Genomic DNA, 24,343 nt, shown 5'->3' on the forward strand with positions numbered 1-24,343 from the left:
ATGTTGTAATATCATGCATGGCAATGATGGCCATTTGAGGGGGGGGGATTCCATCTTTGATATGCAGGACATTGCTACATAACAAAGGCAAAACAAGGTGAGAGCGTAAGAATCAGCAATTTGTTTTTTTAGAAGTAAAAAACACTTTTTCGGGCAAAAAGTCTATTTTCCTATGATGGATTTTTTAAAAAGTTTGAGTTTGAATAAGAAAAGCAAACGAGACCACAAACTTACAACTATAAGTATCATGGACAACTACAATCAACTTACACAAACTTTTAAGATAATATTTTACAAAACAATTAATTTACAACAAAAACTCAAAATGGATGAATCAAAACATAGCTGTCTACCTCAATTTAATGTACTTTTGATATAATTATTCATTTGAAATGAGCTAAATTTGAATTTCAAAGAATAGTCATGATAGGATGGATTTCTATCTCTTTCAAAGCTGGACGTGTTGTAGAAGAATAAAAGATCACTTACATTGAATTTTATGCAATTCGATGTATGTAATTATTCGAGATTATACCTTGTAGTGGGTCGGTTCTTCGATTGTTTGGTCAGACTACATTTCACTCCAAAAACAGATTTTTCTGTGTATTATAAAATATGCAAGTTTCCTGTAGACTACAAACTGCAACAAATAAAAGTAAAAACCATATGCAGGAAAATGTACATATATATTCAGATAGAATTTAAAATGTAGTGAGAGGAGAAATCTTCAATCAAAGAGAGTACATTTGGATGGATCGCAAAAAAATATAAGATTTTCAGCGAATATAGAGGAGGATTTCGTTTTTGGTTGAAAGTAACCGAGAAAAAATTTCAGCACCGAAGGTGTCCTCGAAGGGATAATATGAGCCTTCAAAGAGGGGGCATTTTTGAAAAAAATAGGTTTTTTTTCGCTGTTGCCTCCGCCCAAACTCTTATTGAAAAAAGGTCCAGTTCCAATTCCAAATGATGGTACATTGAGATTCTGCGTCGCGTCGTCGTAGAAATATCTAAGACGATTTTTTCAAGGGTTCTTTTCAGCGGTCGGAAATTTCTAAATCGCTTAGATAATTATTTTTAGAAAAATTCGTGTTTCGAAAGTATTTCTTCTCAAACTTTATGCGTTTATTTCGCAAACCTGAGGAGCATTTTGAAATGCAGTGTGGTAAGTTTTTTTTCCACTGTTGCCAACATTGAAATAACGAAAAAAATGGTAAATGTTTACCTACATTCATCTTTTGTCTAGTTGTAATTAGCAATAATGTCATAACATTTCCAAAATATTCCTCAAGTTTCAGAAATATTATTTCTCGATTTTTCAGGGTGATTACTTCCTATCGTGCAATGTTCGAGAAAAAAATGTTTTCGAATTACGAAATTTTCCAAAAATAAACGATTTTTAAATTTTTAATCGGTCAAAAAGGATCTTAGGCTAGCGGCTTGCTGATTAACGGGTGTATACAAAAGAGTAAAATTACAAACATGAGAACTTACGATGTGATACATTTTGATGAGCCTTTAAGTGAACTGATTTCATGCAAAGCAAATCTCGACAACCATATACCACCTACAAGAAAATTTTCCAACGAAATTATGTAGATCTGATTAGTGGCAGAAATGGAAGTGTATCACAATAGCCTGCATAGTGTATCATATTTCATGTGAATATTTTCAAAATCTACGTTAAGGGCCGGATTCACTTACCTTTCTTGATTAATATCGGTTTCGCTTACACTTCAAGCTTCCCGTGGTTTTTTTTGGCACTTTATAGTTAGTGCCACGAATTTACATTGCGTCAAAGTGAGACTGCAATGAAATGCCAATTTGGAGTGCCCAGTGTCATAGTCTCAGTGCCAGTCTCAGTGCCACTGGCACTGCGTACTGGCATTGCGTCTGCGTACTGGCATTGCGTCTCAGTCTCACTTTGACGCAATTTGTGATACACTGACTGATATAAATGTGTCAGTGGGTCAGTGTCAATGTCAGAGTGCCAGTATCAGAATAATAATCACGTATATTTTGAAATATGTATGTTTATTTAATTGAAAAACGTTACACAGTACTTAATACAAGCTAATAAAGACAGTGCCGTCAGCAGAAGCCAATGCTGGTCATGGGCAAGTATAATTTGACTACATTTCTAGGGCGGGAAACTATATCTCGAGGTTTTTGAGAGGGGAAGGAGGAAGGAGATTCGACTAGAATTTTCCGACTGCTACAGGGAAAAAATTGACCAATTTTTCCCCTGAATTCATGATATTTTTGTAAGAGGTTGATTTTGAAAGAAAGAATAGGACAGCCGCGAGGTAAGTGAGGGCAAAATTTTTTTAAATCGAGTAAAATGTTACCATTGTTATATTTTGTTTCAAGTTCACGAGTTGTTTGTCGTCAATCTTGAGCAGTATATTTTTTATTGCGTCTTTAGGATTGTAACTCTCTATATAATTGATTTCCAGCCAGTACCAATTTGTGAAGGGGGGGGGGGCGAAATATCTGAGAATTTTTTCAAGTGCGGCATCGTTTTTGCCGTGAAAACCACATGGAATGGTACTTTTGAAAAAATTATAAAATTTTTCAGGTGGTTGTGAAATGTATATGTAGTTTTATTTTGTGTTTTAGAATAGCCCGCACGCACCTTATTTATGTACTTAGTTATTGCTGCTTATCGACCATTTGTTTGGTCATCTCACAGGGACGATGTTCTCTTAATTTCTAAAAATAAAAGATGCTTCTCCGAATACCTAAAAAATTAATACCAAACCTTTATAACACATAGATCTGTACACTGTTTTGTAAAAGTCGTTGATGCCCCTCCATCCCCTTACCAGTCATGAAAACCTCACGTACCAAAGCTAAAACCGTGTAATATTTGCTACCGTATAGTTTTTCAAGAGCCCTGGAAGTAGAAGGTTGCTAGACTAACATAATAAGGAACGTCTGCAGGGAGGACGTGCGTGTTTTTGCGTAGGTAGGTAGCGTATATTGTACATTGGCCTATTTGTCATTCCGAACATAAACATGACAAAAATGTATAAAGCTTATTCGCGTAGAAGTAATGAAAAGGTATTAAGATTCCGTTCTTAAAGGCGAACGCGTTATATTTTATCCTGTAATTTCTGCAACAAAAGCCATTAAATTTCAAATATTGCTCGTAAATGCCAACCACCCGTATACCGGGCGGTGTCGCTGAAGATTAGAAATTTATATAGCTTTATTGTAATAACTTGCTGAACTAATGAGCTTTATGCCCGATACACAAGTATAACAGTATATATTTTACGATATGTGTGTATAGTTCCTATTTATGATACGGATACTACTATACTTAATATAGCTACCTTGGACTTGCTCTTCGTCTAGCTATCCTTTTCCCTTAATCTTTTACTGTACTTAGGTACTCTTAATCTCAGATCTGTGACTAATTTTAAACCGACATTGTAATTCTTGTTTGACAAGGTGTTAAATAGATTTTCCTTATGGATGTAACGTGCTGTCTTGTCTATTTCCGTAAGTACGTCTTACGCTTGTATCGTTACAAATGTACAAGATTCGGAAATGACTTTATAGCTCTTTTGCACGCCATTGAATTTGTGTTGCATCTTGCAATGCTCATTGTCGTAGCTGGAAGATGGGTTGATGCGAGTTTCGTTGGCAATTATGATGTGAAATTTTATTACGTTTGGACATTTATTGCAAAGAATGCTGTAAAAAGAACAATTGTTTTTTTTAAATGAAAATCACAGCTGTAGATTTGTTGTAACTCGTGTTAGTGACTTGTCTCTGATGAATTTTCAGAAATTGTATGGGTCATCGGGTCCTTGGTAAGATAATCCCATGCAAGAGAAATTATCCAACCGGTTGGATTATCAACACGAAAGTTTAAAACTAGAACGAACTGTTTAATACGAAAATAACACAAATTTATAAAATCATTATATGTACCTACCAATTGATTGGTTTTTTAGCATCGACCTTTTAGTTAATATAGACGACTACTCATATGCAAAATTATCCCACTGGTTATGTCGCCAACTCTGTATATTTCAGACTGTGAACAAACGCATCTGCTCATGCGTCAGGAAATGTGTGTGTGTATTTTTGTTGTTAGTGGATGGATTAGTGGTGGTACTGGTGGGGAGGTGGTGTTTACAGTTTATACACGCATCAATTCGTGAGGCATGCGCAGATGCGTTTGTTCACAGTCTGAAATATACAGAGTTGGCGACATAACCAGTGGCCTAATTTAACATTAGAGTAGTCGTCTATATTAACTAAATGGTCGATGTTTTTTAGACTAATTTATCGAACAGCCTATAGACACTGGACCTGCGGAGTAAGACAACCAACTGGCAGTCATCTTGCCAAAAAAACCTGTGTAGAGCCAATTTCTCCCGCTGAGTGCTCTTGGCTGCGCTGCTGTCGATTTCTTGAACAAACTACATGCAAAATACAGCGCAGCCAAGAGCACTCAGCGGGAGAAATTGGCTCTACACAAAACTCACTACCGTCCCTTTCCCCCGTTGCCTGTGGATTGAAGTACAGCGCAGCCAAGAGCACTCAGCGGGATAAATTATCCCTACACAAACTTTCTTTACCGTTTCCATTCCCCTCGGCCTGCAGTTGGTTGTCTTACTCCGCAGGTCCAGTGTCTATAGAACAGCCGAATGATGGTATTGAAGCTTACCTTTCTTGATAAATGGTCGCAAAATGGCCACGAATTCATCAAGTTCTCGTTTATGCACTGTTTGGAGATCATCACTAACCATTGTTGGATGTGGTACTAAGTGCTTCACAGCATCATCCCATCGTATTTCTTCATTACTAACTTCAATGTTGACTGACATCATACATTTGCAGACTGCTAAAACTCCATCACCTTGTACAGAAGGGAAGGGGCACAGATCAAACTAACAATATTTCACATAAGATCCAAAAATCTGTTGATGCGTTAGTAGTTAGCGGGGCGCTTTGGGGGTCCTGGATCGGAGCAAGCCCAAAGTGTCCCGCTAGTTCCTAGAAATTTTTTACAAAAAAATTTACGAAACATTTCTTGAGTCTTAACTATTTATTTTTTTAAAAAAATGAAAATTTATACTTAAAACGAACACGATAACAAGTAGGTAAGTAAAACGAACGCGATAACGTTTTTTTTTTTTGAAAATATAAAACGTTATACTAAAAAAGTAATAAAAAATAAAAAAAACGCACTAGATTTTTTCTAAAAAATAAGTTTTGTCACGGTAAAGGCTCATTCAAGTCGTCGTCGTCGTCGTCGTCGTCGTCGTCATCGTTTTTGTCGTCATTGTGCGCTTCGTGATTATTCGTAGAATCATTTCTGTTTTTTTTTTCAAATATGAACGTGAAAAAAAACTAGATTTTTTAAAAAAAGTCACTTTTTCTTCTTCGGTAAAGGCTCATTCAAGTCGTCGTCATCGTTTTTGTCGTCATTGTGTGCTTCGTGATTATCTGTAGAATCATTTCTGAAAAAAAAAAAAAAAAGATTTTTTTTTTGAAATCTACATCGTCGTCGTCGTAGTCGCGCTCCTTTACAGGAGAAAGTGTAAATTTACGGCATCTAGCGTATCTGATTAATAAATAAATAAAAACACCTACGCTTGTTGAAATCCAGATGACCACGTATAGTGGTGGTACAACACCACAGATGTATTATACGGATCGTCATTGTAGTTGTAGGAACTCCACGAGGGAGATTCCCATCCCTCATCCCTCGTACGGAGGGACGGGATTCAACTCAAAATAGCTGGGCTCTGGACTGAAAAAAAAAACAAACAAACAAACAGCTGTTTTATTATCTTCAGAATACAGCATCTCCTGGTTATACATATGACTGGTGGGGGTATAATAGTATCGTATATACATGCGCGTTCACAAACAGAACGTGTTCATGTTCCCAGTTATGAACTGAATGTATTCGCGGTCACAAACACTTTTCATATGTGATACAAATGTCTACAACTTGTGTTTGTGACCGCGAATACGTTCAGTTTGTGTTTATTATGTCATAACTATTATGCTACTTTTTTATACATAAAATTTACCTTTGTGGTGGAGTAGGTAAATCAATGACAGGGTTTTCCTCATCGTCTTCGTCGTCGTCATCATCCTCATTTAGATTTAAAAGTATGTTCAGTGCAGTGATGTTCAATCTGCGGATGATCACAGGTGGAACGTGCATATCCTCGGACGAAACATAGTTTCCCCAATCCTCAATTTGTATTATCGCGTTGGCAGCGAGCCACTGCAGTGTTCTTGGCTCTTTACTGAAAAAATCAGTATTATCTTAGCAACTATAATTCGTGAAAAAATACAGTGGAATCGCGATAACTCAAAGCTGAAGGGTGAAAGTTGCTTCAATTTATTGTAGTTTTTGAGTTAATGATGTAAATTTGAGTCTTATGTAAGTTGAAGAAAGAAACACCTCGGAGTTATCGCGATTACACTATAATAATTGAAATTAAAGAGTACTTACGTTGGTGGTGGTGGAGTTGGTGGTGGCGTTGGCGGAAATTCCATTTTATAAAGATACAATTATAATAATTAATGATTAATAATTCAGTGAGACGATAATATTATGAGCTCAGCCAATTTTCAGTTACAAACAGAAACAGAAACCATAGTATGTAACAGGAAACACCATCGAGAGTAATTTCATTTTTTAGCTTTTTATCAGATATGATTAACTGCATAAGTGGTGCACTCTACATGTTTTATATGCCTCCGCCTCCATACAATTTTTGAGGGTTTGGGAAGTTGGGTAATTAATTCAATATCGATAATCAATATTTTGAATACGATAATCGATATTTCGAATTCGATTTTTCGATTTCGAATTCGATTTTTCGATTTCAATAATCGGTTTTATCGATTTCGATTTCGATAATCGATTTTATCGATTTTGATAATCGATTTCTTGATTTTATAACCATGGCTAGGTAATTTTTCCAAGAGTGACAAAGTGGTATACTTTGCTACTCTTAGATAAATTATGTAGCCATGGCTATATAAGGTGGAAAGCAGTTCTGCTTTTCAAATCAACACCAGATGGGGAAAATGCTTCTCAAAAATAAGCAGTCTTTGAACTATTTCGGTGAGCATCTGGATCCAACTTCTAATTGGTCAAAATTGTGTAAACATTGCAACTTTTGCCCAGTTCAGCTATTTGCATATAGAGACCTACAATTTGGATTCCCAGGAATTTTCAATTTTGGTTTGGATAAATTTTTTTTCAAATGCTTCTCAAAGATAAGCAGTCTTTGAACTATTTCGTTGAGCATCTGGATTCAACTGCTGATTGGTCTAAATTGTGAAAACATTGCTACTTCTGCCCATTTCAGCTATTTGCATATAGAGACATACAATTTGGATTCCCAGGAATTTTGCATTTGGTTTGGATGCATTTTTTTTTCAAATGCTCCTCAAAGATAAGCAGTCCTTGAACTTTTTTTGGTGAGCATCCAGGTCCACCTCAGATTTGGTCTAAATTGTGAAAACGTTCAACTTCTTCCCAGACCAGCTGTCTGCATATATAGACCTACAATTTGGATTCCCAGGAATTTTGCATTTGGTTTGGATGCATTTTTTTTTCAAATGCTCCTCGAAGATAAGCAGTCTTTGAACTATTTCGTTGAGCATCTGGATTCAACTGCTAATTGGTCTAAATCGTGAAAACATTGCAACTTTTGCCCAGTTCAGCTATTTGCATATAGAGACATACAATTTGGATTCCCAGGAATTTTGCATTTGGTTTTAATGCATTTTTTTTTCAAATGCTCCTCAAAGATAAGCCATCCTTGAACTTTTTTGGTGAGCATCCGGGTCCACCTCAGATTTGGTCTAAATTGTGAAAACGTTCAACTTCTTCCCAGACCAGCTGTCTGCATATATAGACCTACAATTTGGATTCCCAGGAATTTTGCATTTGGTTTGGATGCATTTTTTTTTCAAATGCTCCTCGAAGATAAGCAGTCTTTGAACTATTTCGTTGAGCATCTGGATTCAACTGCTAATTGGTCTAAATTGTGAAAACATTGCAACTTTTGCCCAGTTCAGCTATTTGCATATAGAGACATACAATTTGGATTCCCAGGAATTTTGCATTTGGTTTTAATGCATTTTTTTTTTCAAATGCTCCTCAAAGATAAGCAATCCTTGAACTTTTTTGGTGAGCATCCGGGTCCACCTCAGATTTGGTCTAAATTGTGAAAACGTTCAACTTCTTCCCAGACCAGCTGTCTGCATATATAGACCTACAATTTGGATTCCCAGGAATTTTGCATTTGGTTTGGATGCATTTTTTTTTCAAATGCTCCTCGAAGATAAGCAGTCTTTGAACTATTTCGTTGAGCATCTGGATTCAACTGCTAATTGGTCTAAATTGTGAAAACATTGCAACTTTTGCCCAGTTCAGCTATTTGCATATAGAGACATACAATTTGGATTCCCAGGAATTTTGCATTTGGTTTTAATGCATTTTTTTTTTCAAATGTTCCTCAAAGATAAGCAATCCTTGAACTTTTTTGGTGAGCATCCGGGTCCACCTCAGATTTGGTCTAAATTGTGAAAACGTTCAACTTCTTCCCAGACCAGCTGTCTGCATATATAGACCTACAATTTGGATTCCCAGGAATTTTGCATTTGGTTTGGATGCATTTTTTTTTCAAATGCTCTTCGAAGATAAGCAGTCTTTGAACTATTTCGTTGAGCATCTGGATTCAACTGCTAATTGGTCTAAATTGTGAAAACATTGCAACTTTTGCCCAGTTCAGCTATTTGCATATAGAGACATACAATTTGGATTCCCAGGAATTTTGCATTTGGTTTTAATGCATTTTTTTTCAAATGCTCCTCAAAGATAAGCAATCCTTGAACTTTTTTGGTGAGCATCCGGGTCCACCTCAGATTTGGTCTAAATTGTGAAAACGTTGCAACTTTTGTCCAGTTCGGCTATTTTCATATAGAGACATACAATTTGGATTCCCAGGAATTTTGCATTTGTTTTGGATGCTTTTTTTTTCAAATGATCCTCGAAGATTAGCAGTCCTTGAACTATTTCGGTGAGCATCTGGATCCAACTCCTATTTGGTCTAAATTGTGAATACTCATCATGGGACATATCAAAATACACGCCAGAGGTCGCTATTGATGAATAAACTAATAAAAACGCTATAAACTCAACTCACCTCCCCCAAAGTCAGAAAATGGGATGATTTGAGCCATTTTCACTTTATCTCATAACGATTTCTCGGTAAAAAAGTGATGAATTTTGGTTTTATTTGATTCCTAACGTTTAAAAATTTGAAAAAGGTGTTTCAGAAAGTTCTTCTGTTATCCCCTTTTTTTCATGATGTCCTGCTTGTTTGACACTTAGTGACCTACTGGATCATTTCTTCTATTTTTGAATCATGAAACAAAATTTGAGATTCTCCCTTCTGAAAAATATTCAAGTTTTTATTTTGGAAGAAAATGGTAAACCTTAAACGATGATTCCAGGTGATTTTAATGGGGTTCTTCCATTAGTGGAAATTTTTGTGCTTCCCATATTCCATTCTTTCTTATTTTATTTTTTTTGAAAATATGAAATTCTAAAAAATTTTTGCCAAGTGATGATGAATTTGTGGAAGGAGGGGAACATCTTAACATCTGAAAATTTTGAATTGAAAAAAAAAAAGAAATTCAAATTCAAATTCAAATTGTATATTTGAGATACATGCGGCAGCAATGCTGCCATTATATCACGTTGAGCATTACATAATTGAAAACTGTAAAAATTTTTGATTACTTATCTACGTATAAGATACAATTTTCAGATTTAAATAAAATAAAAGACATGATTAAAACATAAAAATATGAAGATTTGAAACTATATATACAGAATCAAAATTCAAGCAATTATTGATCAGAGTAGCCAAGATATTCCTCCAGGGTATAAAAAGCACTATTGATCAGCCATTCTTTGAGAGCAATTTTAAATTTTTTTGCAGTTGGCTGGTTTTTAACACTCCCTGGAATCCGATTGTATACTTTTGCTGCAGATGATACAGCACTACACTGGAGAAGTTTTGTACGGTGGTGGGGAGTTCTAAGGTTACCTAGTGATCTTGTGCTGTATGGATGGGTAATTTTTGGAAAGGTTATAACCTTAGTATAAACCATGAGAGATATGTCCAAAATATATTGTGATATTGTAGTGAGGATTTTATTATCAACAAAGATGGGCCTGCATGTTTGTCTTAGAGGTATTTTATAAATTGTTCTTATCGCACGTTTTTGTAGTGTGAGAATTTGCTTGACATATGATGCATTACCTCCCCAAAAAACCACCCCATAGGCCAATGTAGAGTGGAATAGTCCAAAATATGCAAGTCTGAGAGTTTTTTGATTTGTAATTTGCCTTAGCTGAAAGAGTAGAAAGTTTATAGATGACAAACGACAGGTTAATTTATTAATGTTGAAGTAGTGAAAAAATAATATCGAACTCCTCCCCTCCCCCTTTCATTCAAAATATAAAATTTGAGAAATTGTCTTGCTATTGTCTTTTTTACCAGTTTTCAACTATGGCTATGGAACAAAAATTTGAGGGCTCCCCTTTCTGAAAATATTGAGGTAGGTATTTTTGGAAAAATGGCTTGTTCTTTCATATTTTTAATCAAAAAGTTTTCAATTTCCATTTTATTCTTCCCTTATTTTGGATATTTCAATTTCTAAAAATTTTCACTCAAATGATGATCAATTCCGAAGAAAAGATCCAAACATTTGAAAATTTTGAATTGAAAAAGAAATTAAAATATTTTCTAAAGTAGTGAAAAAAATCGATTGCAATAATATTGAACCCCTCTCCACTTCCTCTTAATCTTAAATAAAATATGAGAAATTGTCTTGATTTTGCCCTATTTTTTCATGCTTTTCCATTTTTTGGACAACTTTTCTAGTTGAAAATCACAAATAGAAGCAAATAACATCCATTTGTGGAATTTGCGCGCAAATGCTCACCTTGCGCGCAGGCAAATGAACTCAGTATTATTCGGATAAAATGTAAAATAATTATTTTATTATTCAAGTTGTAGTCCTTTGAAAGTTCTCTAGGTTCCCAATTCCCATGTTGGGGAAACCAATTGCTTTGAAGGGTGTAATAGTGAACTTTCAAAGAAAAATCATTTTGGAAAATGAAAGTTTTGAAAAAGCTCAAATCCTTCATTTTAAACAAAACAATGAGTATAAATTGGATTTTTTTTTCAAAAATAATTCATGAAAGTATTTTTTAAAAATTGATTGGAAAAATCGTATCAACGATGGTAAAAAAAGGTCATCTGGCATTTCCCAAGTTGAGCAAAAATGGAAACTTGATGGTGGAAGAAATGCGTTTAACCAAAAGAATGACAAAAAAAAACTAACAGAAATGTAGGTAGACCACGCTCTAGATTTTTGTTTTTTTCATTTTTAGGTCAAAGACATTACTTTCACCAATTCTTTTTTTGCTCAACATGGGAACTGCCAAAATAATTTTTTTTACTACCTATCGTTATTATGATTTTTTTCTTACCTATCAATTTGAAAAAAATATTTTCAAAAAGTGCTTTTTACTAATGTTTTTCATTCGTGTTGTTTAATCATTTTTGAAAAAAAAACTTCCAATTTATATTCATTTGTTTTGTTGGAAATCAAGGATTTGAGCTTTTTCTAAAATGATTTTTCTTTGATAGCTCAACTTCTTTGTGATTAATATAATTTTGTTACATTTGTACGGCAGGAAACTATATTGAGGTTTTTGTGGAGGGGAGGGGGAGGATGGAAATTGGACCAAAAATTTTCCGACTGCTATGGGGAGAAAATATGTATACCAATTTTTCCGACTGGTATCGCATATTCATTATTGTCCTGTTAAAGCCTTCTTTTTCTTGCGGAAGTACGTTCTCCTAGATACCTATTCTTCCAGACACCTCCTTACCCTCCCAAAAATATATTTTTTTATTTTCCTCGAGAGAGTTTCTGGGATTTATTTCTACCTACTTATGCTGACGCCAGTGTAGTCTCAGTCAATTTGGTCTCAGCTGATGTAAGTCACGTGTGTTCTTTACATAAGCGAAACCATCTCATCTTCAGAGTTTCTCTGGAGCTGGTATGACTATTTTGGGTATCGGATTTCCAACATTAACATTTAGTTGATTTTCCACGTCGTTCTTTTTATTGGCCATCTTTGTCTTTTACATTGCCAAATTGATCCGCCTCGAATTTTAGTTCTTTTCCTATGTCTTTTGCGTTTGGTATCGGAGTATTGTTAATTTGTTCGAAGACTCGGGCTTGCGGAGTGACAATTTCTTCTTATGACAATCCATAAAATATCTCATCCATTGTTTACCAGCAATACTATTTTCAGTCCATCCCTTAGGAACTTTTTTGTTTTTCTCTAGAGCATATTTGAATGCTAAAATTCGGAAATCTTTTTTTGACATTCCGTATTCCAATTCTTGCAAACGTAATCGCGTATTTAACTAAGCCTTCTTCTTCTTTTTCGGTAAACACTTTACGCCAGTCGTGATTGTCTGCATATTCATAGTTACTCGTATTTTCCGATTCACTTGTAGCTTTTGAAGCTTGAAATTTTGTTATTTGTCTTTGTAAAGTAGCCAATTAGTTTCATTCCATAAATCTGGCAGACGTTTCTGTACGACATCTGCTCGCTGTCAACTGCTTTGACTGCTTTTTCCATGGCATCTTTGTCGAATTTTTCAGTAAGATCTGTTCTTCCAACGTTTTATTCTTCGCTGAATATTTCACGAAAAGCGTTATCATCGGTAGAGTTGCTTCCAACAGCTCATTGACAACCGGCGATCTGTTGTCTGTTTGAAATTAAACGCAATTAGGATTTCAAATATCATGTGCTTGTAATGTTTGCTCACCATTCATTTTTACGTAATTTACCGCCTGAATTTGAAGATTTCTTGATTGTGATATTCTTTATTCTCCCGTAGGATAAATTATATACATATATGACACAAGTCGGATACCACTGTTCAAAATTTCACTTTGTACTTACGTCTACTGTTTTTCAAAATGCAACATCAGTTGATTTGGTCTCGGGCGATGTAGTCTCGGACGATTTTGTCTCGGGCGATTTCTCAGGCAAGTTGGTTATTGACAAGGCATTAGTTGGAGGGCAGCTGCAAATTGGGATTGATTTTCTTCGAGCCATGCAGAGAGTTGAGCCAGGAATCCTTAAAGGTGAGTTAATTTTTGGTGGAAAATCCATATTTTTCTCATTTTTGACTTACTCGTCACCTGTGCAGAACCCTGTTCACTCCTCACTCTGAAAAGATACTATTTGAAACTTGAAAGTGAGAACCAGCCTGACTTATTGGTATTGAAATTCCATGCTTGCACTTGTAGTCCTTTACAAGAGACTTGAAAGAATGTTGGATCGTGAACATTTCGACTTCTTAGCAATTTCATAGACTACGATCTCCCAATTTTTGAGTAATTCATAGATTGAGTAGAATAATTTATTCTGTAGAAAACTGAAAATATTCGCATATTTTATGCCCTCATTTTGTTGAAAATATGCAGAAAATAAATATTCCCAGCATTTCCTAATTCCTACATTATAAGGATATCGCTTTACAGGCTGAGTAAAACTGCCCAGCAGAACACAATACATAGATTTTACAGCCCAATGCACAAAAATGCCAGCACTGAACTATCAGACTGGGAGATTTGTCTGTGGTATAACACTCTTTCACCACTTTATGTAGTAGAAGTAAAAGATCCTCCTTAGCCGTGCACAACTGCAACGCAAATTGGATCGTTTCCAATTTAGAAGACAGGTCTGGTATGTAGCAACCTGTGCACTACTCACATTATAAATGCTGACCCATCAGACAACAACACATATATTTTACGAACATTATACCATCTGGTCGGAAGATGTGTTCATGACACAAGACATAAATCATCCCCCTCATCCCCTTCAGTCTAGCACCTTGAACCAGCTGCACTTGTCTGCAGATCTGGATCGTTTCAAATTCAAAAGACGAGTCTGTGATACTCTGGAATGACAGTTTCATGCAGCTGCACCAATGTTCTGAAAACCGCAATAACCACTTAATATAAATCATCCTCCTTAGCCCAGCACCACTGAAACGGAAATTATAGATCTGGATCGTTTCAAATTCAGAAGACAAGTCCGGAATAGTCGGGAATAACAGTTTCATGTAGGTGCACCGATGGTCACAATACCATCCGACTCTGAGTTCAAGCAATACATACCCAATTAAGTACTATATAAACAGCCCAGCAGACAGCAACACAGAAGTATATTTTACGAGCACTATACCATTCGATTGGAAGATGTGTACATGGCACAAGACATAAATCATTGCGCTTGTCAGCAAAACATCAAGTAGATACATCAAATTAATAAAAACAATATCTTACAATAATATACCTATGCAATGCGTTGGGCTAGCCAAATACGTATTTCTTTCAACACCCAACGCCAGTTGGATCTGGATCGTTTCAAACTCAGAAGACAAGTCTGGAATAGTCTGGATAATGGCTTCATAGCTCCACTATGGACACAGACCACTGTGGCTGTACAAAAATGGATATTGCCTTATTGAGATCTCCTTTTTGACACACCATTGATTTTTTTTAACGTTTATTTTTGAATATAATGGTAGTAAATCTCGAGAGAACAACAATGCTAGCTGTCGTCCTAACAAAAACTTTTCTTCGGATTTTTTTTTGTTCCTTTTTGACGTTGATAATTCTGACTTATTCGGTTTGAAAAAATCTGTAACTGTTAACGTACCTAGTCGATTGCTTGCTCTTTGACTGAATTGAAATTGAATGTGCATCTTCTAGTTGACGAATGAGATTTCCGGGGCTAGTTTTACTATGTATTATATGGTTTAATGAAGAACCTGCACAATGTAAATAGAAAAGCGAATATTTATTATTCAAATGATACCATTATGACGTGCATTACGTGTCTATGTACTGGCACTTGGATGATATTGTACAATGTAGAAAATAGAAATGTAGATACATATTATGGTAGTCGATTGTTAATTGATCAACTATAAAAATGAAGAGAGATAGACAAAAGAGCAGCACCCCTTCTCCCGATCTAAAAACCAATTCGCGTTGGAAAATTAGACAACACAACAAAACAATAACAATCTAGAAAAAAGGAAAAAAATGTAACAGTGTCTTTTAACGACAGTTGGAGTATTTTGATTGGTATAGCATACTGCCACCCAAGATCCGTTCAAAATATTAAGACGAAGAAAAGGTAACGATAAAAATCCTAGTAAAAGAACGTAAAATATATTTTATTGGTGTTCATTATCTATGAAAAAGCTCACGAATAAAGCATTACTATTAAGAATATGATTAAAATCAACTATACGACGATAGCTTTTTACGATATTTGGCGCGCGTTTTTTCCATACTTTTATTATCCTAGGTTCATCAAAACATAAGGTGTAAAAACTATACTACTATCTCAGTAAGTATAACAGTGACGCGGTATGTTACACTCTTCGGCGATGGTGGAAAGGTTGAAAGGGGGTGATTGTTAAGAAGAATTTTCAATTTCGTACGATATGGTCGTTTTCCGGGTAGGGAACGAATAAAAATAAGTTTATTTTCTGACGTGTTTTTTGTATTTTTTTTTTTTTTGTTTTGTTCCAGGTTCTCTTGCGGATGGTTAAATTAAATCTGAAGGTAAATATCAAGCTTTATGTTGTAATAACGATAGTTTAACTTCGATAAAATTTTCATAATGCATGAATTTCGCTGTAAGCTGTTGGGTCGTGTATAATCTCGGGTCGTGTTGTGTACGGGAGCTGAGCTACTACCCCCGGGTGTGTTAGTTTTTACGAGACAGAAATATGGGCCTTAATATTGGGTGTTTTATTAGTACACAGATGGCGTTACAGTCCCTTTAAGCCGAAATAAAGACATTTATACATCTTCGTTTTCGACTCTTTGTTGTATTCTAAAATGGAAAATGCGTCTGATTAAATCATAAAATATGTTTTACGAGATTCGTTACAGTACTGACAGATATAGCTCATATTTACTCGACTTCGTCGTCTCAGTCGTCTGCTGTGTGGATGTAGTCGTATATACTATACTTACTCACTGTACTTACAATATGGGGGCATATAGGTGATCGTTATATGGATTAAGTATGGTTTTTATATCGATATCTGTACGATATGCTTTAACATTATTTGATTATTAGATGTGTTTTTTACAACGTCGAGTTAGTGCGGATTTGGCCATTTGGATATTGGACTATGTAGGTAGAGGTAGAGTTACCTACATAGGTACCTACGTATAACATAAATTCAGGATTGTTTGTGTAATTGTTGACTTTTTTTGCTCCGTTACGTGTCAAGGTTTCTATAAAAAAAAACTTACCTCATAATTGAAAATTTCCGTTGTTATTAAGTTGTTCTGACGTTGTGTAATGTTCCATATGATTTCCAATTTTTTTCTACTTTTGGACTAGTTTTTTCAACTGAAAGCATTGAAAAAATCGTTAAAAAATTGGAAAACATTAAAATATTTTTTGAAATCTATTTCCTTTTTTTTTGTTCGATTTTTCACCATCTTCGCAACCTTTTTTTTTTTGGCTCCATTTTCACTTTTGTGGCAGTTTTCCGGATTTTTTCTACTTTTGAGGCAGCTTTTTCGATCATGCCAAAATGTACCTACCTATCATTTTTTCCGTTGTTTAAAACTGCATAAAATAGAATGAGTAACACTTGATTTCTTGAACGATTTTTTTCGAAAAAAAATTTTGTGATGATGATAATAGTCAATGGTCCCAAAATCACGACGACGTGAAATGAAGTACATATAAACTGTAGCCTATTCATTAAACCGAAGGATTTGTCCATTTTGAACATACTTATTCGGGAATTTTTGTACAATTATTGACTTTTTTTGCTCAGTTACGAGTCAAGGTTTCTAAAAAAAAAACTTACCTTTGAAAATTGCCGTTGTTATTCACGTTCCAGGGCATGATTGTGGAGGTTCCTACCTTGCCCCCACCATAACGTTAATAATATTGATGTTGTATAATGTTCCACTTTTGAGATACATTTCCGATTTTTTTTTCTACTTTTGAAGCAGTTTTTTAAACATGAAACCATAAAAAAAAATCATTAAAAAATTGGAAAACATTGAAATCATTTTTTGAAATCTACTCGTATTTTACCTTTTTTTGTTAGATTTTTCACCACCCTCGCAACTTTTTTTGTTGGAGGGGTTGGGTGCCTTCACACTTTTGTGGCAGTTTTGCGGGCTTTTTCTATTTTTGGTGTAGCTTTTTCGATCGTACCTTTGACTGCAATCAATATAAAAATCATTATAAAATCGGAAAATATGTATCATATTTTTTTGACATGCACGTATTTTAATTGGTGGTACTGTTGGGGATAGGTACGTAATTGTTTTTTGGTGTTAGTGTATACACTGGAACTGTCTCCAAGGTACCTAGTGCGTTGGCGAAAGCAAGTACGTACATTGTCAAACAGATGGACTGACGTCGCGCGCGCTGCATCAATGCAAAAGTGTATAATCCTGAAAAAAATATGCACATACAATACACAGTTATCAGCACAAATCTGGACATACCCTATTGACAATTTCAAGTGGCAGAATGCTAGCAACAGTGGCCATGCTAGCACTGGTTGCACCATTTTGAACACCTTTCCTAGCATATCTGCTAGCAAACTGTTGCCAGCACAATGCTAGGAAAATGATCAACCGAGCTTTGAAAAAAATTGCGAAAAACGTATTTTTAACCTTGGGAATGGGTAGTAGATACGTACTTTAGAAAATAAACAAATTTTGTCATGATGAATTTTTGTCTAACTTTGAAATTGAAGGGGCCAGAAATATTTTGAAAGAAAAAATCGAGAAAACGTGATTTTTGACCTTAGGAATGGGCAGTACTTTAGAAAATGAAGAAATTTTGCTATTATGAATTTTTGCCCAACTTTGAAATCAAAGGGGCCAGAAACATTTTTCTTTTGAAATATTTTCTTACAAAATCTTTCTGGCCCCTTCAATTTCAAAGTTAGGCAAAAAATTCACGATGACAAAATTTGTTTTATTTTTCAACGTACCTACTACCTATTCCCAAGGTCAAAAACACGTTTTTCTCAATTTTTCCTTTCAAAATATTTCTGGCCCCTTCAATTTCAAAGTTGAGCAAAAATTCATAATGACAAAATTTGTTCATTTTCTAAAGTACCTACTACTCATTCCCGAAGTCAAAAATCACGTTTTCTCGATTTTTTCTTTTGAAATATTTCTACCCCCTTCAATTTTAAAGTTGGGCAAAAATTCATAATGAAAAAATTTGTTTTATTTTCTAAAGTACAACGCATTTCCAATGTCAAAAATAAATTTTTCGCATTTTTTTTTTTCAAGTGGTATCTGGTTAACTACAATACAAATCTGACGTTTTGACATACACTCACCAGACACCCTGAATAATCAAGTCAAAATGTATAATTTTTTTTTAAACTAAATAAAATAGAAAACTTGTTTTTTTAAATGATTTTTTTCAAAAAAATTGTTGTGATGATAATAATAGTTGATGGCCCCAAAAAACACGACGTGGAATGAAGCATAAACTGAATTTATTACACCGAAATGGACAGTTTCAGTAAAAATGATTATAATCCAAGTTATTCTCCCCTCCCCTCCCCTCCCTAAAATGCGTCCTCCTAGGCTCTTTCATACTAGTGAAAGTCTCCATACCACATTATCCATTGACTCAATGGATCTCATAAAATTGGTACACAGAGAACCATCGACGGCGATGGTTGAGTTGTCCTTTGTCGTCGACAACGCTCCCACATGAATGACCAAACTGCGAACTTGAGCGCATACGTATGTACCTACTTGGACACTGCTCTCTTACAACCCCCTCTATTAAAAATATTTTATCCGTCATTAGGTACAATTTGGTCCATTCAAAGTTTACAGATTATTCTTCGTTCATTTACAAATAATACAATAATACATAATACACTATAACAACGCTCGGGAATAAAAAAAAAAATAAAGCAAGAGAAACGAAACTGAACGGTTGCACTCTTGAATTGGCGAACGTCTGTGTCTTAGGATACTTGAAGAAATGAAAATGTCGTTGACAATATTTTCCCTATGGTTTTGCGTTGCGTGTTGTACAGTGCAAGCGTCACAGACGATGGGAGGGGGAGCGCGGGTCGCTTTTTCGAGTGCTTCTGGGGGACATCGTTACCCCAAATAAAAAGAGTGCTTGTCGTCGAGTTCGCCACTTGATACAGTCAATTTGCCTCTTGAAAAAATGGTTACAGAAAAATTTCGCTTCGTTACTATACGAATAAGGATATATAACCTACTACGATGTACTCTTGTCGTCTGGGTACCTCTAGCTATTTCAGTTACTATTCTCAACCATTTCAGCGACGACGTCGACTTTTTCCGCCTTCGCAATCGTTGGCCGATGAGTGGCTGTGGGTACGGTACTGTTTAATTTTCGAGTAAGGAAAAAAAAAGAGAACTTATTGAGTTTGTTAATTGAATTCGTCGCTCGTCTTTGATGACCATTTTGACGAAAGTTACAGGATTTGTGCTCCCGCCACCCTTCCTACTCTTACTCTTGCTACTTGTAGTTTCGTAGTAATTTATATCCGATTTCAAAGCTGTATCGCGTCGTGTGTATTAAATATTGGGTCTGGTGGGGTGAGTTGCAATATGCTACGAATAACTCAACCTAACGTAAGCCTACCATGTATTTATTATGGTACGTCATTCGGAGATATTTTTCATATTAATTATATAGCGAAGCAGCAGCCTGTGGTAGTGGGTAAGCTGCGATGTTTTTTTCGTCCTTTTTTTCTCTCTAATGCTTCGTATCGAGAAAACTTTATTTTGGTGCGATAGTTAATCAATTAAATTACCGCGAGATTCCTTCGGACTTATTTTATTCGTCGGCGCGAGGCTTAAGTTGAATATTCGTAAAGTTTATTGTATGTTTAAAGAAGCTGAGAGTATTCAAATGTGATCTATTATGGCCGTAAAGATAATTTATTCGCATCTTCGTACATATTACGAGGCTCGAGAGACGTATAATTACGTCGTGTCGAGTCGATTGCAGTTATCTCTGGAACAAGTACAAGTAAAAGCGTCGATGAGGGTGCGAAATTGAATAATTATTAAGTATTTGAAAAAAATGAGAGACGAGTGTGGGTGGAAGGAATTATTCAAGGTAAGTGGAGGTTTTGATATGGAGAGAACATTTTGTTTGTTGTAAATTTTCGACATTTTTAAAAATCCCAATTGTAAGGTGAATTAGATCAAAAGATATTGGCGGCATGCCTATTCAAACCAGTGCGAAATCCAAAAGAAGAAGGTGAAAAGAGACATGTTCCATTTTCCCTTTCAACTAAATTTTTCATGTTGTATGTTTCAAAGATTATTCAAATTCTTTATTTTTGATGAAAATTTGAGTACCTAATCCTTGAAAGATGTAATTTGAAAAATTTAGTTGAATGAGAAAATGAAAGAAGTCCATCGTGCAAGCGCGTGGGTCAGAATTTTCCCACGACAACACCGTGAAAAAACCTGAGCATCGGGGTAGTGATTTTTGAAAATTTGAAAATTCAAAATTTTCTGTGGGAAGCTAAACTTGAAACTGCCAGCTAAAATTTTAACGGTGTGGTACGTTGGCCAAGGGCTACCATTGATTGTGTTTCCATCCAAAACCCGGGGAGCACCTCATAAAGTTTTCTAGTAAGTTGATTAGTAGAGAAAAATTGAATGTGATTCCGGATTCAGTCAATTTTGCAAATTAAATAACTTTTGTGAGCCCATCTGAAGCTACCTTTTATGAGATGGAGATTTATATTGAAGAAATACGATGTGAAATGAAACCGAAAAATTAAACGTTTTCTATGATGAATTTTCTAGAAACTTTTCATGAAGCCCCCTCCCATTCCTTCCTCAAAAAACAATTTGCGATAGCTTTCTTATAGCGTGAAATTTTTTTTCGTATTTTTCAAACCTGTGTAAAACCAATACAAAAGGCAAAACTTTCTCGCAATCAGTTGATACTGTGAAAAATCCAAACCCATATGGTTGTGGCATCTAATTGTGCTTTTGCGTGGATCAGAATTTTCCCACGACAACACCGTGGGAAAATCCTGAGCATATCAGGGTAGTGATTTTCGAAAATTTGAAAATTCAAAATTTTGTTGAGGGAGCTAGACTTGATACTGGCAGCTAAAATTTAAGTGACGTGATACTTGGGCCAAGGACTACCACTGAGATCAGTTTCCACCCAAATCTCCAAGAGACACCTCATGAGGTTCCCTGTTGGACAAAAATGTTTTTTCATTACTCAATCTACTTAATTATCAGGCAAATGACTTCGGAATGAACAATTACGCAATAAAAACCAGCTTGCTACTTATTTAGATGGTCTCATAAGAAACTAGACCTACATGATCTACCCTAAACCAGTAAAAATAGAACTTGGATAACACATCACTCATCAGTTTGGTCTACAATCTCGCAGAGCATTTGTTGTTGTTCAGTGCTACCAGTTCTATTTAATTTTTGCAAGTGTAGATTTCATCAATGATTTCTGTGTTATGAAAAATAGTATCTAACATTTTATTTACCTAATCACGTGCCTATTGAATTCGCTGTACCGTCTTAGATTTTATTGTTAGCACTTTTGACATTACGTAAAGGTTTGAGTAGGCATGGAACTTTGTGAAATGAATACCGGCTTTCTGAGAGATATTACTAAGTATGTATCTTCTTACAAACACATACTACTTATCTGTAATTAAGTGGGTGAAAAATTTGAGAATTGAAAAAACTCATGCAATTTGAACAATAAGTAATATCAATTTACAAAATGAAGAAATAATCCAACCCATTTCTCGGGGGTGATTATTGATATCATTTTTACAATGGAGGTATCTCTACTGGTTTGAACATTGTTGAAACTGACAAAACAGAATTGAAAGAGCACACAAAAACCACACGAACAGCTAAAATTTTAAGTACCAAGATGCATTTTTAGATTTTTAGTGAATATCTGAGCATCAAATTTGGGCCAAAAGTGGGAAAATCTAATGTTTCACCAAATTGACTCGTGAAGCTCGAATTTGGAATGTATCGACTCTATTTCTATGTATCAAATCGACTGGAAATACGTAGTTCCCAATGTTATGAGTAACTCTGGAGCCTCAAACAGATTTTTGAAGGTTACATTTTCCCCAAAATTTTACTCATTAAAGTTCGAAAGCTAAAATTCACTTTTCATATACTTACTTACTCTAATTTCAACGCGCTGAGAAGATTGGAGGTGGTTTCAAGCCGTTTTGGGAGTCTCCAGTCGTGTTTTGGCAATTCAAAATTTTCAGAAGTGCCATTAAAGTTGTCCAAATTTTAACCCTTGTAAACATAATTGGTGCTTGCTAGTGACCAAATTGACAAATTACAGGTCATTTTTCCAAAATCTAAATCGGTTTCTGCTGGTGTAATTCTCCAGCAATTTTATATGTACATATTTGTAAATTGAAAAAATTTACAGTTAAACCGGCAGACACCAAGTTCGGAAAACTGGTGTGTAATCGGTCAAGTGGAAAGTGAATCATTAATATGCACTGTACTTATTTATTGGTGCCAGTGCCAAAGTTCATTTCGACAGTCTTTATAGCACTTTTCGGAAGTCTGGAATTTTAAAAATATAGACGGAGCCTCCAGAACTGCTCTAAAGTAAGCAGCACTTCCAAACGACTCAACCTGTTGAAATTAGAGTTTAAATGTTAGCTTTCCAACCTCATTGGGTAAAATTTTGTTGGAATTTCAACTTTCAGTAGTCTGCTGGAGGTTCCAGAATCGCCAAAAGTGATTCGAAATAATTTTTGTTTGATAGATTTAAAGGGTGCCAAAGAGAGGGTTCATATCAAATTTCACCTTCCTGGGTTAATTCGGTAAACTTTTGATTTTTCTCAATTTTCGACCCAAATTGGATTTTCAAAAATTACGAATCAGGTTCAAATGTTGAATCGTTGGAAGAGATTGAGAGTTGCTTTGCAACTTATTGTTTCTTTATGATTTTGTGTGGGGTGATATGGCTGATCCGAAATGATTGTGTATGCTTACTTGCTTGTTGTGTCATCCGCCATAATTATAAATAACGTTCCAACTTTATATATTTCCACTTATCCTCTCGAATTCGTCTACTTTTCTCGTGTTTTGTAAGATTCGAGTACAATATCGATTCCCCGTATAGGAAGTTAATCACATTATAAATGTCAAAGGAAAAAAAATGTTGCTCAACTGAATCAGAAAGCTGAAATTTATTCTGTACCATTTGAAAGCCTCCAGAAAATTTTTTTAAATCAGAAAATTTTCTTCTAATTTCGCTCAGCGTGAGTTGAACAGCTGAAATTTTAGTATTTTACTGCGCTATCGTTTTCGCTCATCGATTATACGTATGTATGTAGGTGGTTTTGAGTCGCTCTGAAGCATTCAAAGACATGTTGGTATATATTTTTCAAATACAGATGTTTCTCAATCTAACCTTCATATCAATTTTCAGTATATATCTTGATTATAGTAGAAATCCTACTGAATGATCAGAAAAACGTGTTTTGACAGCATTTATTGCCTGGTGAGGGGGGGGGGTGTCATGGAAAACCCTTTGCGGATCACAATTTTTTTTCAGCGCCATATTTTGATTCAGCGAATCGGGTTACTCAACTTTTCATTCTATTGCTGTCGTGTAGAGCGTATAATCGAAGGACAAGATTACACAATGGAAATTTCCATTATTTGTCTGCCGGCGATTGCATAAACTCGCGACTTAGGTGATCCTAAATGAATATTTTATGCTTACTTACTTACGTACTTTACTTACCTACTTGAAATCATTTATTGTTAATAATTTGTCGGCTTGAAATAGTTTCCTATTAATTTGCGATTTATTGACTAACCTTAGGGTTTCTTTCACAATTTTTAATTGATCGACTACCAATATTTCAGATTTTGTAGTCAATTTTTGGGAATATGGGAATTGTTTAGAAATTTAAAAGTCAAACATTAAAAAAAAATGTTTGGTAACTAGTTGAGCCAGTAAAGCTTTGTTATGTAGGTACCCTATTTTTGAATCCAGCAAACTGATTGGAGGCCGTTTCAAACAGTTGTGTAACCCTCAAAAATTTTTGAAAATTACTATCCCCGCGAAATCGTATCCAATCAAGTCGAAAAGCTGATATTTGATATTTTATACCACACCATTAAC

General features: G+C 35.2%; 1 long non-coding RNA gene across 1 annotated transcript in view; it reads left to right on the forward strand.

Annotated features, from left to right (window-relative positions):
• The window catches only part of LOC135841165 (uncharacterized), a 210,082-nt gene that overhangs the window by 165,631 nt on the left and 20,108 nt on the right, over positions 1-24,343 (forward strand). The window contains exon 3 of the long non-coding RNA XR_010557853.1: positions 15,706-15,738. This is a non-coding gene — a long non-coding RNA (uncharacterized LOC135841165). The remainder of the gene's footprint in view (positions 1-15,705; positions 15,739-24,343) is intronic.

Source organism: Planococcus citri, chromosome 3 (assembly GCF_950023065.1).
Source record: "Planococcus citri chromosome 3, ihPlaCitr1.1, whole genome shotgun sequence".
NCBI lineage: Eukaryota > Metazoa > Arthropoda > Insecta > Hemiptera > Pseudococcidae > Planococcus > Planococcus citri.